At 48.4% G+C, this 13,095-nt stretch overlaps 1 protein-coding gene across 1 annotated transcript in view; it reads right to left on the bottom strand.

The window, feature by feature from the left end:
• Window positions 1–5,628, bottom strand: part of LOC144484611 (NACHT, LRR and PYD domains-containing protein 3-like) — a 52,709-nt gene extending 47,081 nt beyond the window's left edge. Inside the window, exon 1 of the mRNA XM_078203085.1 lies at window positions 5,536–5,628. The gene's annotated coding sequence lies outside the window, so the exon portion shown is untranslated. The remainder of the gene's footprint in view (window positions 1–5,535) is intronic.
• Between the last annotated feature and the right edge of the window lie 7,467 nt (window positions 5,629–13,095).

Raw genomic sequence — 13,095 nt, 5'->3', positions numbered from 1 at the left:
AGGCTATCCTCCTCGCTTTTTCAAGTACAGGACAGTGCCCTACACCATGAAAGGTAAAGTGAGGGAAGAGTTTGATTCCAAGCCTTTGCAGCCACTCGATGAGTCCATTCAGTTGGGGAGCATCAAATATCCCTGTTATTAAAAATGATGATACTATGCGTACACATGATTACCTGGAGGCCTGGAGTTTCTGTTTTCAAACCGTTCTGGGAACATTGGATAATCTGTGACAAGGTCCAATAATGACTAATGGAAACAAAGCAAGGATTGTGTCGGATCAAAGGAAGCAGCATATAAAGTTGACGTGGATTTATTCTCAGTCAGACAAGGAAGGTGTAGCCATCGATTTCGCTGTGAAACATTTTCATCAGTATCTTTATGGTCTTTCATTCACCATATGCACAGACCATAAGCCATTGATGAGTCTTTTCAGTGAATCCAAGCGCATTCCCCCCAAGGCCTCAGTGAGAATACAGCACTGGGCTCTCACACTGTCACCAAACCAGTATAACATCGTGATCAAGGCTGGCAGGGAAGGACAATGCAAACGCAGACACAGACACATGTAGTCTTCCTTTACCAATGTGCCGACCACAGGAAGAAAATGCTGCTGTGGCAAGGACTGCCAGTGAACTCTGCTTTTGGAGTGGATGACAGACATTCCTGTTTGGATTCTCAACCTACTCCAACACCCATAAATCCACATCAACTTTATATGCTGCTTCCTTTGATCCGACACAATCCTTGCTTTGTTTCCATTAGTCATTATTGGAACACATTCCTTTCTGGGTTTCAGATTGTATTGCTATTGTAAACTATGTATTAATTCTATAAATGTTAGCCATTGTCTGACAAACATTAAACGTAGTTTTCCAGTCCACCACAGCCAATTTGATCCTCACACCTTCAGTTTTTGTTTTAATTTAATGCCCTAGTTTCTAATGCAACTTAATCACTTTCAAACTTAAATGTAAAATTCTATCATGAATTATACTGTGAATGGCAGAACCCTTGGGAACATTAACATATCTCGGGACCTGGGCGTGCAGGTCCACAGTTCTCACAAAGTGGCAACACACGGTGGCCACGGTGATTAAGAAAGCAAATAACATGCTTGTCTTCATCATCCAGGGCACAGAGTAGAAGAGCTGGGAAATCATGTTGCAGCTATATAAAACCTTGGTTAGGCCGCATTTGGAGTATTGTGTGCAGTTCTGGTCACCACACTCCCAGCAGGACCTGGAGTTTTGAGAGAGTGCAAAGAAAGTTCACCAGCACGAGGGTGTTGATTATGAGGAGATTGAATGAACTAGGATTGTTTACACTGGAAAAATGGAGGCTGAGCAGAGACCAGATAGAGGTCTACAAAATTATGAGGGGCATAGACGGTGGATGTGTCAATTACAAGAGGACACAGGTTCAAGGTGAGGGGGGGAAAGTTTAAGTGAGATGTGCAGGCAAACTGTTTCACGCAGAGAGTGGTGGGTGCCTGGAATGCACGACCTGAGGGAGGTGGTGGAAGCAGGCAGATCGAGTAAGGGCTGGAGGTTTTTTTTTGTTTCGTTCGGGCATCAGGATCAGCACAGGTTTGGAGAGCCGAAGGGCCCTGTCCCGTTCTGTACTTTTCTTTGTTCATTGTTATGATAACACTTTCCGAAAGACTCCTTTACAAGATCATTCATTAACACATTTAGTCTACTGTTTTTCGATTCCCTAGTTGGTTCTTCAATATAATATTCTAGAAAATGGCTCAGGATACTTTCAAACAATTCATCCCCCACAACATTACTAATTAGGTTTCACCGAGTCTTGCACGGTAGCACAGTGGTTAGCACTGCTGCTTCACCGCTCCAGGGTCCCGGGTTCGATTCCCGGCTCAGGTCACTGTCTGTGTGGAGTTTGCACATTCTCCTCGTGTCTGTGTGGGTTTCCTCCGGGTGCTCCGGTTTCCTCCCACAGTCCAAAGATGTGCGGGTTAGGTTGATTGGCCAGGTTAAAAATTGCCCCTTAGAGTCCTGAGATGCGTAGGTTAGTGGGATTAGTGGGTAAATATGTGGGGGTAGGGCCTGGGTGGGATTGTGGTCGGTGCAGACTCAATGGGCCGAATGGCCTCCTTCTGCACTGTAGGGATTCTATGGTTCAGGGAGAGAGAGGGAGAAAGAATGAAAAACAGAGAAAACGCTTCAGAGAGAGAGATCTTCCCTTCCTGCCAAACACCTTGTGACTGACTCCCTCCCTATCTCTTCAATCTTCCCCATTCACTTTTCCTATTCTCCACTGCTCTGACCCATGTGTGGGACAACATTACTTTTCATTGATCAGACTCTGTTCCAACATCAGCAGGAGTTAATTGAGGAGCCTCACCACATCAAGGAACCACAGCAGGTATTTACAAACTTACAGGAACAGGAGTAAGTGAACACTACCGTGTGTTTGCACTTTCGTTCAATGAGATTATTGTTCATTTGTTAGTGAACAGAATCTATCAGGGTGTCAATTCACCGAACAGCCACTACTCAATTTGTCAAAATAATTACAAATTTCAGAAACCATAAATTTGTACAAAGTTTGTTCTAACCACTGCAACCTGCAATTGGTTCCCCTCCACCTCTCAATCCATCTCTGCCTCCCCCCCCCTCTCAATCCATCTCTGCCTCCCCCCCCTCTCAATCCATCTCTGCCTCCCCCCCCCCTCCCCATCCATCTCTGCCTCCCCCCCTCCCCGCCACAACCCTGTCCCTTCTCCCTCCATCCCTCCCCCCTCCCAGGGGTGCAGCAGCTGCTGACAAGGAAAGCCCTCTGCTCTTTGCTAAAATGAGGGGGGACATTTCTGCAAGGTGACGGACTGTGGACTGTTGGCATCCGAGGGAAAAGTCCAGAGATTGAGATGCCAGTGAAATTCTGCATCTTGCAATTCGTATCTTAACCAAATAAACCAAATCAACAAATTGAGGGATGAATTAAAATGCAGCATCCTAAAAATGAACAGAATCTCGAAGGAAACTTAAACAATAAAGCAAACTATAATGAAAGGGGTTAAAAACACACTCCAGCCCTCAGTGCCCTCCAGGTAAGGAAAGCCTCTATGTTGCCAGCAGAGATCACATGCTCCCTTTCACCTGGCAGTGAACATAGCTGCAGTAGATGGGAAAAGAGTTGGGACAGACGACCCACTCAACTTCCCGTTGCCTGGACCTATTAATGGCCAGCTTGGCCAAGTCCAGGAGCAGGCACATGAGGAGCTTCTCCTCCATTCCCGTCCCCCTCCATGACGGGTGCCCAAAGATCGACGCTTGGGGCTGAAGTCCCACCAAAAAAGAAAGTTACACATTTCTCAAGAAACTAAAAATGAAGTGCAGCCTTTGACAACTTACATATATGTGGTCTATGGACTCCACAAGGCTGCAAATTCACAGACGTATTTTTAGTCTGTGAACCAATTCAACCTGTGACTGTATGGTGTTGCTGCAGGGAAACCCCTCCACCCTAAGTCCTGATGATAAGGGGGAGGACTCACTCATGAATGGCCATCCACTGGGGACAATACCTGGCAGACGGCAACAAGACATGCCATGTGTGTCCGGACTGCAGGCAAAGTCAGAGAGGTGAAAGTTGCTCAGTAGAAGCCCAGAAGGGCAAAAGGGCGGAGAGGGGATTTTCATGAGGCACAAACATTGTGGGTACCAGTTCTTCTCTCTCTTTAGAGATAGAGTTTGGGGCTACTGTGACAAAACACGTGTTGCACTGTGAATGTGCACATATCCTCGTATTCAATCAAGCTCTCAGTTTCCTTGCATTTGTTGCTTGTGCGGCTGTAAAAGCAATTTAGTTTCATGTTCCACAAATGTTCACACAGGGCCCAGACTGAATTAACTAAGAGAGATCCATTGCTGTGTTTACTCATACCATTTAGATGGTGTTTACACAGACACGGCCTAGATTGTAATAACTGATCTTTCTATGCAGTGCAGGAGGAGGCCATTTGGTCCATCCAGTCTGTACCGCCCACAATCCCACCCAGACCCTATCCCCGTGTTTACCCTGCTAATCCCCCTGACACTGAGCAGCAACTGAGCCTGGCCAGTGCCCCTGTGCTGCTGATGTTTGGAGAGTGTGAGGAAAGGGCCGCAGACACGGGGAGAATGTGCAGACTCCACACAGTGAGCCAAGGCCGGGAATTGAAGCCGGCTCCCTGGCGCTGGGAGACTGCAGCACCAACCACTGAGCCACCGCGCCGCCCACAATGTAACTGACCGTCCCCGCTCTGTTAATATGATACAAAGACAGGCTGTATTTACACAGGAAACCGACATTTTAATCTTCAAGCTGAATGTTGTTGAAGTTGAAACTTTTTCTGGGCCGTTAATTCCTCACCGTGATTCACAAACCCGGCCCCGGAAATACCCGGATACGCAGCGACAAACGGCTCGCCGATTGGTCAGCTCCCGGTCACGTGCTGTGAGCGGGCAGTGACTTCAGACCCCCCCTCTCCAGCAGAAACCGTTAACGGCCGTTCCCACGTGACCGCGAGCCGCTCTCACTGAGTGGGCGGGACCTCACTGCACCCTCATTCTCCATTGGTGCATTCTGCTGTCCGTCAAATGGACACAGCCAATAGGAACCCGCTCTATCAGAATGATTGGCAGCCAGTGTGGGCGCACTCGGGCAGCTTGTGATGACAGTAAGAAGTTTAACAACACCAGGTTAAAGTCCAACAGGTTTATTTGGTAGCAAAAGCCACACAAGCTTTCGGAGCTCTTAGCCCCTTCTTCAGGTGAGTGGGAATTCTGTTCACAAACAGAGCTTATAAAGACACAGACTCAATTTACATGAACAATGGTTGGAATGTGAATACTTACAACTAATCAAGTCTTTAAGAAACAAAACAATGGGAGTGGAGAGAGCATCAAGACAGGCTAAAAAGATGTGTATTGTCTCCAGACAAGACAGCCAGTGAAACTCTGCAGGTCCACGCAACTGTGGGAGTTACAAATAGTGTGACATGAACCCAATATCCCGGTTGAGGCCTTCCTCATGTGTGCGGAACTTGGCCTCAACCGGGATATTGGGTTCATGTCACACTATTTGTAACTCCCACAGTTGCGTGGACCTGCAGAGTTTCACTGGCTGTCTTGTCTGGAGACAATACACATCTTTTTAGCCTGTCTTGATGCTCTCTCCACTCCCATTGTTTTGTTTCTTAAAGACTTGATTAGTTGTAAGTATTCGCGTTCCAACCATTGTTCATGTAAATTAAGTCCGTGTCTTTATATGCTCTGTTTGTGAACTAAATTCCCACTCACCTGAAGAAGGGGCTTAGAGCTTCGAAAGCTTGTGTGGCCTTTGCTACCAAATAAACCTGTTGGACTTTAACCTGGTGTTGTTAAACTTCTTACTGTGTTTACCCCAGTCCAACGCCGGCATCTCCACATCAGCTTGTGATGAAGCAGCGACTCGCTGCCACTGGGGACAATCCCAGTCAGCGAGAGTCGGCGCCGTTGAAGTGGAGACTTTTTCTCTTATTTAATTCCTTACCGTTATTCAAAAATTCGGTATGAACGCCACTGGGAAAGCCCCGCACACGCAGTGAGAAACGGCACGGCGCCTGAAGTCCGCACTCGAGACGGCGGCGGCGGCTGTTTTTCCGCTCGCCGATTGGCCAGATCCAGGTCACGTGCTGTGCGTCGGCAGTGACGTCAGAACGCCCCCTCCAGCCGCGCGCGGAAACCGTTTAACGGCCGCTTCCAGCCACGTCACTGAGTGGGCGGCACCTCATTGCGTAATCACTCAGATTTACATACAGCATGGAAACAGGCCCTTCAGCCCAACTTGCCCAGGCTGCCCCTGTTTTTAAACCCCTAAACTCGTCCCAATTGCCCACATTTGGCCCATATCCCTCGATACCCATCTAACTAAATGCTTTTTAAAAGACAAAATTGTACCCGCCTCTACTACTCCCTCTGACAGCTCGTTCCAGACACTCACCACCCTCTGTGTGAAATAATTGCCCCTCTCACCTTCAACCTCTGCCCTCTAAGGTTTAGACTCCCCGACCTTTGGGAAAAGACATGAACAATCCAGCTGATCTGTGCCCCTTTTTATTTTGTAGACCTCTATAAGGTCACCCCTCAGCCTCCTACGCTCCAAAGGAAACAAGTCCCAGTCTATCCAACTCCTCCTCAGAACTCAATCCATCAAGTCCCGGTAGCATCCTAATAAATCTTTTCTGTACTCTTTCTAGTTTAATAATATCCTTTCTATAATAGGGTGACCGGAACTGTACACAGTATTCCAAGTGGGGCCTTACCAATGTCCTGTACAACTTCAACAAGACGTCCCAACTCCTGTATTCAATGTTCTGACCAATGAAACCAAGCATGCCGAATGCTTTCTTCACCACTCTGTCCACCTGTGACCCCACTTTCAAGGAGCCATGAACCCGTACCCGAGATCTCTTTGTTCTGTAACTCTCCCCAACATCCTACCATTTACTGAGTAAGTCCTGCCCTGGATCACTCTACCAAAATGCATCACCTTGCATTTGTCCAAATTAAACTCCATCTGCCATTCGTCAGCCCATTGGCCCAATTGATCAAGATCCCGTTGCAATCCGAGATAATCTTCTTCACTGTCCACTATGCGACCAATCTTGGTGTCACCTGCAAACTTACCAACCATGCCTCCTATATTCTCATCCAAATCATTAATATAAATGACAAACAACAGTGGACCCAGTACTGATCCCAGAGGACACCGCTGGTCACAGGCCTCCAGTTTGAAAAACAACCATCCACTGGCTTCTGTCATCAAGCCAATTTTGTATCCATTTAACTACCTCACCCTGGGTCCCATGATGTAGGTTGTGCAACAACCTACCATGTGGTACCTTTTCAAAAGCCTTATTGATTCATTGCACAATCCATCACTGCACCCTCATTCTCCATTGGTGCATTCTGCTGTCCATCAGATGAACACAGCCAATAGGAAGCCGCTCCAGCAGAATGATTGACAGCCAGTGTGGGTGGAGTCGGGCAGATTGTGATGAAGCAGCGACTCGCTGTGGATTCACTGCCACTGGGGACAATCCCAGCCAGCAAGAGGCAGCAAGGGCGGCACCTTCCGTCCCCAAGCGCAGCATTCGCACCATCCCACTTTCTCTTCCATTTGGGCAGCACCACAAACAGCTTCTTGTTGTTTCTTCCATTGGCAGCACCCCCGGGTGCTCTTGGTGCTCCCGTTCCAGCACCTTTCCTCTTAATGATGGGGGAATGAGGCTCTCATAGCCCAGAATAAACATCCAGCAACACCGCCAACTCCCAGCTTCCACACACTTATCACCGTAACTCCGGGTGCTTTCTACTCATCCTCCCTCTCTGGACAAGTTCCACTCCCTGCCTCATAACCGGATCATTCCGGTGGCTTTCCATACCTGGTTAGCGGAACTTTATCTACTTGTCTGAAATATATTATCAACGTACACCTGCAAATCGAGATACGGAGACCTCATAATTGACCCGAGGGACACATCAAATCGAGGGAGGCGGGAGAGCAAATTGTTCAGGGAGGGAGGAGAGAGAGAGAGAGAGAGAGAGAGCAAGTGGTTCAAGGAGGAGGGAGAGGGAGAAAAAGAGGAGAGAGAGGGAGGGCGCAACTGGTTCAGGGAAGGAGGAGGGAGATATAGAGGGAGAGAGAGGAAGAGATAGAATGAGAATTCAGGGAAGTGGAGAGACATATACTCAGGATGGGGCGACATGGTAGCACAGTGGTTAGCACTGCTGCTCCACAGCTCCAGGGACCTGGGTTCAATTCCCGGCTTGGGTCGCTGTCTGTACGGAATTTGCACATTCTCTTCGTGTCTGCGTGGGTTTCCTCCGGGTGCTCCAGTTTCCTCCCACAGTCCAAAGATGTGCGGGTTAGGTTGATTGGCCATGATAAAATTGATCCTTAGTGTCCTGAGATGCGTAGGTTAGAGGGATTAGCGGGTAAATGTGTAGGGATGTGGGAGTAGGGCCTGGGTGGGATTGTGGTCGGTGCAGACTTGATGGGCCGAATGGTCTGTTTCTGCACTGTAGGATTTCTATGATTGATGATCTGTTTTCAGACTAGAATCACCCAGATATACTCAGTGTTGATGCTGTGTGTATTCAGACTGGAATCTCCCAGATATTCTCAGTGTTATAATGCTGTTTATTCAGACTAGAATCTCCCAGATATTCTCAGTGTTGATGGTCTGTATTCAGACCATCAATACTGAGTATATACTGGAATCACCCAGATTTTCAGTGCTGAGGCTGTTTCTTTTCAAACACTTTCTCACCGTTATTCGGTCACCATTTCCTCACGCTCAGACGGCATGCTGATGCATGTGTGTTGAGTGGTCCCGCGCCCTGTTTCCAGTTTGATTCTGCACATGCGCATTGCCGGTCATGACTGTCCCTGCATATGCAAGAAGCCCAAGGGAGGAATTACGCTGCCCCCCTCCTCGTATCCATGGAGCTAGATGTCAATCAGCTGTCCCTGGCCAATAGAGAGCTCAGCCTCATTATGGTCACTGATTGATAGAACGAAACCCAGTAAGTTTGATGTATTACTGTCGCATGTATGAGCATACAGTGAAAAGTATTGTTTCTTGCACAAGGTACAGACAAAGCATACCATTCATAGAGAAGGAAACGAGAGAGTTCAGAATGTAGTGTGACAGTCATAGCTATTTTAGAGAAAGGAGAAGAGATGGAATAGTAGAGGGACAGACAGAGAGAGAGCGCAAATGGTTCAACAACAGAGAGCAACTGGTTCAGGGAAGTGAGGGAGAACAAAATGGTTCAGGGAGGGAGGAGAGAGAGAGAGAGAGAGAGAGAGCAAATGCTTCAGGTAGGGAGGAGAAAGAGCAAATGAAAATTAATCCAAGATGGTGCCACAGACTCCTTGCGAGCTGTGCGCAGCCTACACTCTAATTCTACCTCTCACTCTCATTCTATGGTTCGAAAACTCTATTCGAACTCTTTTAAACTCTCCAGACTTTTGAATGAACCTACATTGTATTAAGTTGATTTTTCTCTGCACCCGAACTCTGACTATAACACCCAACTCTCTACTTTCCTTCTCTGTGTATGGTATGCTTTGTCAGTACAGCACGCAAGAAATAATACTTCTCACTGTATACTAATACACGTCACAATAATAAATCAAATGGCTCAGGGAGGGAGCAAATCGGGTGGCACAGTGGTTAGCACTACTGCCTCACTGCGCCAGGGACCCGGGTTCGATTCCTGGCTTGGGTGACTGTCCGTGAGGGGTCCACACTTTCTCCCATGTCTGTGTGGGTTTACTCGGGATGCTCCAGTTTCCTACCCTGGTCCGAAAGACATGATGGTTCAGTGCATTGGCCATGCTAAATTCTCCCTCAGTGTAGCCGCACAGGCACTGGAGCGTGGCAACTCAGGGATTTTCACAGTAACTTCATTGCAGTGTTAATGTAAGCCTACTTGTGACACGAATAAATCAACTTTAAACAGAAGTGGGCCATTCAGAAGTGTTCTGGAATTCAACATGATCACAGCATTACGATCCCACTTGATATTAACACCTGATAAGTCACATCCAAAGATGGAACACGGCTTCACATATTTGAATAACATTTTGGCGAATTAGCAAGAGCTGGAGGCCAAGGTCTCCGCTCGTCTGAATAGCTGGACAGGACTGCTCTGAGTGCTATCTTACAGGGCGCGAGTTCTCATCATAAACCAGCTGATTGCCTCCATGCTGTGGTAGTGGCTGGTCACTTAGACCCCTTCCCACCTTTGTCATAAACATCCAGAGAACACTCGTAGAGTTCTTCTGAGAGAAAAGACCGCACTGGGTCACTGCTGTGGTTCAGAGTCTCCTGCTGAGGGAGGGCGATCAGGCACTGGTGACCTTCCACCTTCAGACCCTGCAGGGATACCTCCTCGTTGAATCCCCTCCTCAATGGTGTGCCCTGGCGATGTACTTCTTCCGCCAGGTGTGAAATTCCTCTCCCTCCTTCTGAAAGTCTGGGTCATGGTCACCTCAAGGTACATCTCTCCCCTGTCTGGAGTAGCAGCTGTCGTTCGGAAGCCGCTGCTGTGGAATCTGCTCCTCCACCAATACCATTTCAGTTGGCTGGCAGAGAGGAAGGCTGTAACTGCTGTGTGACAGGGTCAGGGACGTTCTGGTGGTGGAGTGGACTGGATGACACCCCACGAGCTTGCTGAGTATGTGGTGGAGGACTTTCAGCTCATGGCCAATGGAATCTATGACCTTAGAAGGGTCGTGCTCGGACACAATGTCATACGTGGTCTCGAGGAGACACAACTGCGTGATGAGATCCCGTCTAAACGTACCTGCTCGGGCGGAACTTCACATTGACCCGAAACCCAGACCTCACTTCCTGGATCAGGCACCCCATAGTTTGAGCTGCCTTGCAGAAATGCCCTCCATGCCTTTTGCCTCAGCACAAAGGGTTTCCTGTCTGGGCTGCTGCTGCACACCTTCCACTACTGTATCCTCACCCATCACCCAGACACGCCTTGGTTCGCCTTGTTGCTGTCTGGCGGCGGAGGTTCCCACTGGAGGTCCCCCTCTGAAGGGATCCTCTTCCAATACATTGGGGACCTGGGGTGGAAGCTAGTGCACGCAGCGATACCACGCAACTGTAAATTGTACCGATTCACTGGCTCACAAGAAACCTGCCCTTCTTGGGATCTTGTGGAGTCCGTGGGCCACGTCTACATTCAATGTCTTCGGCTGCACTCCCTTTTGGTTCCCCCAAATAACTTTCATTGATGATCTGTTTGCACTTCAGTCCTACGCTCCTGATCTACGGGCACCTGGTACGGAGGGGTAGGGGTGAGGAAGGCAGAGGACCTCCCTGTGAACCTGCTCCTGGGCCTGGCTAGATTGGCCATAATTAGGCCCAGGCAGATGGCAACCAAAATGATCGTCCCACACGACTGTCTTCCCCTCGACTGCAGCTACATACGTGGTAGGGTGTCCCTGGAGAGGGAGCATGCTGAGTCCACAAGCACCATTGAGGCCCGGCAGGGGCTGGCGTCCATTATCGATCCCTTGAATCACGTGCTGATTTGATATTTTAAGTTTCCTTCACACATTGCTTTATTTTGCTTTGAGCAGTTCCTGACTTTTTAAGGCGCCACTGCTTTTATTTTGTCCCTCAGTTTATCTGATTTAATGTATTTGGTTTGCCAATAGGATGAGTTCACCTGTGCGCTTGTTGGAAGGAAATTGGGCGCACAAACAATTCACACCAATGGTTTCTGTCCCTGGCTGTTACTCAGGGCCACCCAACTGATTTTACACTTTGGTCTTCAAGAACTAAGGGTCATCTCTCACTACTCTACTAATGCCCTCTCTGATATACACAAATTGCCCACCACTGGCTCCCTGTTTTTTATCGTTGCTGTTTCCTCACTTCGCCTCTCAATTTCTATCTTCCCTGCATCTGTATTAGTGTGTCTCTCTCCAGCTCACTGTTTTTCCTCTTCTCCCTGACCCCCGTCTGTCTCAGTGTCGGTTCGCCCTGGTCTTTCTCTCCTTTCTGATTAACATATCTCATCGCCTCTGTCTATCTCCAGAATCTGCCTCACATGGACTGATCCCCTCGCCTGGCCCCCCACCCAGCTGCTTTCTCTCCACCGGTTGGTGTCCACACCTCTGTCTCTGGTACTGAGATCAGTCAGATCGTTATCCTGGCAACACAGGAAATCGCTCAGCAAAAATAACTGAAAACGGAAATAACAAAACCACCATCACACACCCTCAGTTCAGTTCAGAGGAAGATTAAGCCAGAACAGTCAACCAGTTCTGTTTAATAATGAAACTGCAATTCCAATATTGCGTGTTTTACGGACCAAAACGTGACACTGTCGGGGGCTTGTGAAATTCAGGCACGGTGTTTCACGAGACACAAACTGCTCCAACTTCATGGTACATCACACAGCCTTACACTGGATAATTGTGCTTGGTGCTCACACACTCCACATCTCACTCAGCATTTCCAACCTCACCTTATCATCTTTTTGTACTTGCTACAGGACCAGAGTAAATGGAACTTCCTCTTACCTTCCTCTCCAGAAAATATATGGCAGCTGTTTGAATGTGAAGGGTTCTCTCTGGCTGGCGCTCTCATAATACTGTGCTGGTTCACCTCTTATAGTTCTTCAGGCCACAATCCCTGCTGAATTGCAACTGTGGATTTTCACAATTAATCCAGCGATCCCCCGGAGATCTGATTATGCCAAAAGAGAAAGAGAGTCAAATAGAGCCAGTGTGAATCAAAATGACAATTTAGCCACATACCCGACATCAAAAGATGCTGAAGGAGAAGCAGGAGTGTTGGAAATGTTTCAATTACAGTATCACCATTCGACATATTAACGAAGTTCACAAACTATCTGATCTCACTGACTCCATCCTCCCCAGGTTACACACTGTCTGATCTCACTGACTCCATCCTCCCCGGGTTACACACTGTCTCATCTCACTGACTCCATCCTCCCCGGGTTACACACTGTCTGATCTCACTGACTCCATCCTCCCCGGGTTACACACTGTCTGATCTCACTGACTCCATCCTCCCCAGGTTACACACTGTCTGATCTCACTGACTCCATCCTCCCCGGGTTACACACTGTCTCATCTCACTGACTCCATCCTCCCCGGGTTACACACTGTCTGATCTCACTGACTCCATCCTCCCCGGGTTACACACTGTCTGATCTCACTGACTCCATCCTCCCCGGGTTACACACTGTCTGATCTCACTGACTCCATCCTCCCCGGGTTACACACTGTCTGATCTCACTGACTCCATCCTCCCCGGGTACACACTGTCTGATCTCACTGACTCCATCCTCCCCGGGTTACACACTGTCTCATCTCACTGACTCCATCCTCCCCGGGTTACACACTGCCTGATCACACTGACTCCATCCTCCCCGGGTTACACACTGTCTCATCTCACTGACTCCATCCTCCCCGGGTTACACACTGTCTGATCTCACTGACTCCATCCTCCCCGGGTTACACACTGTCTGGTCTCACTGACTCCATCCTCCC

Source organism: Mustelus asterias, unplaced genomic scaffold (genome assembly GCF_964213995.1).
Source record: "Mustelus asterias unplaced genomic scaffold, sMusAst1.hap1.1 HAP1_SCAFFOLD_120, whole genome shotgun sequence".
Classification (NCBI taxonomy): Eukaryota; Metazoa; Chordata; class Chondrichthyes; order Carcharhiniformes; family Triakidae; genus Mustelus; species Mustelus asterias.
Note: the sequence above shows the minus strand (reverse complement) of the source record. Positions and strands in the feature narration are given on the sequence as shown.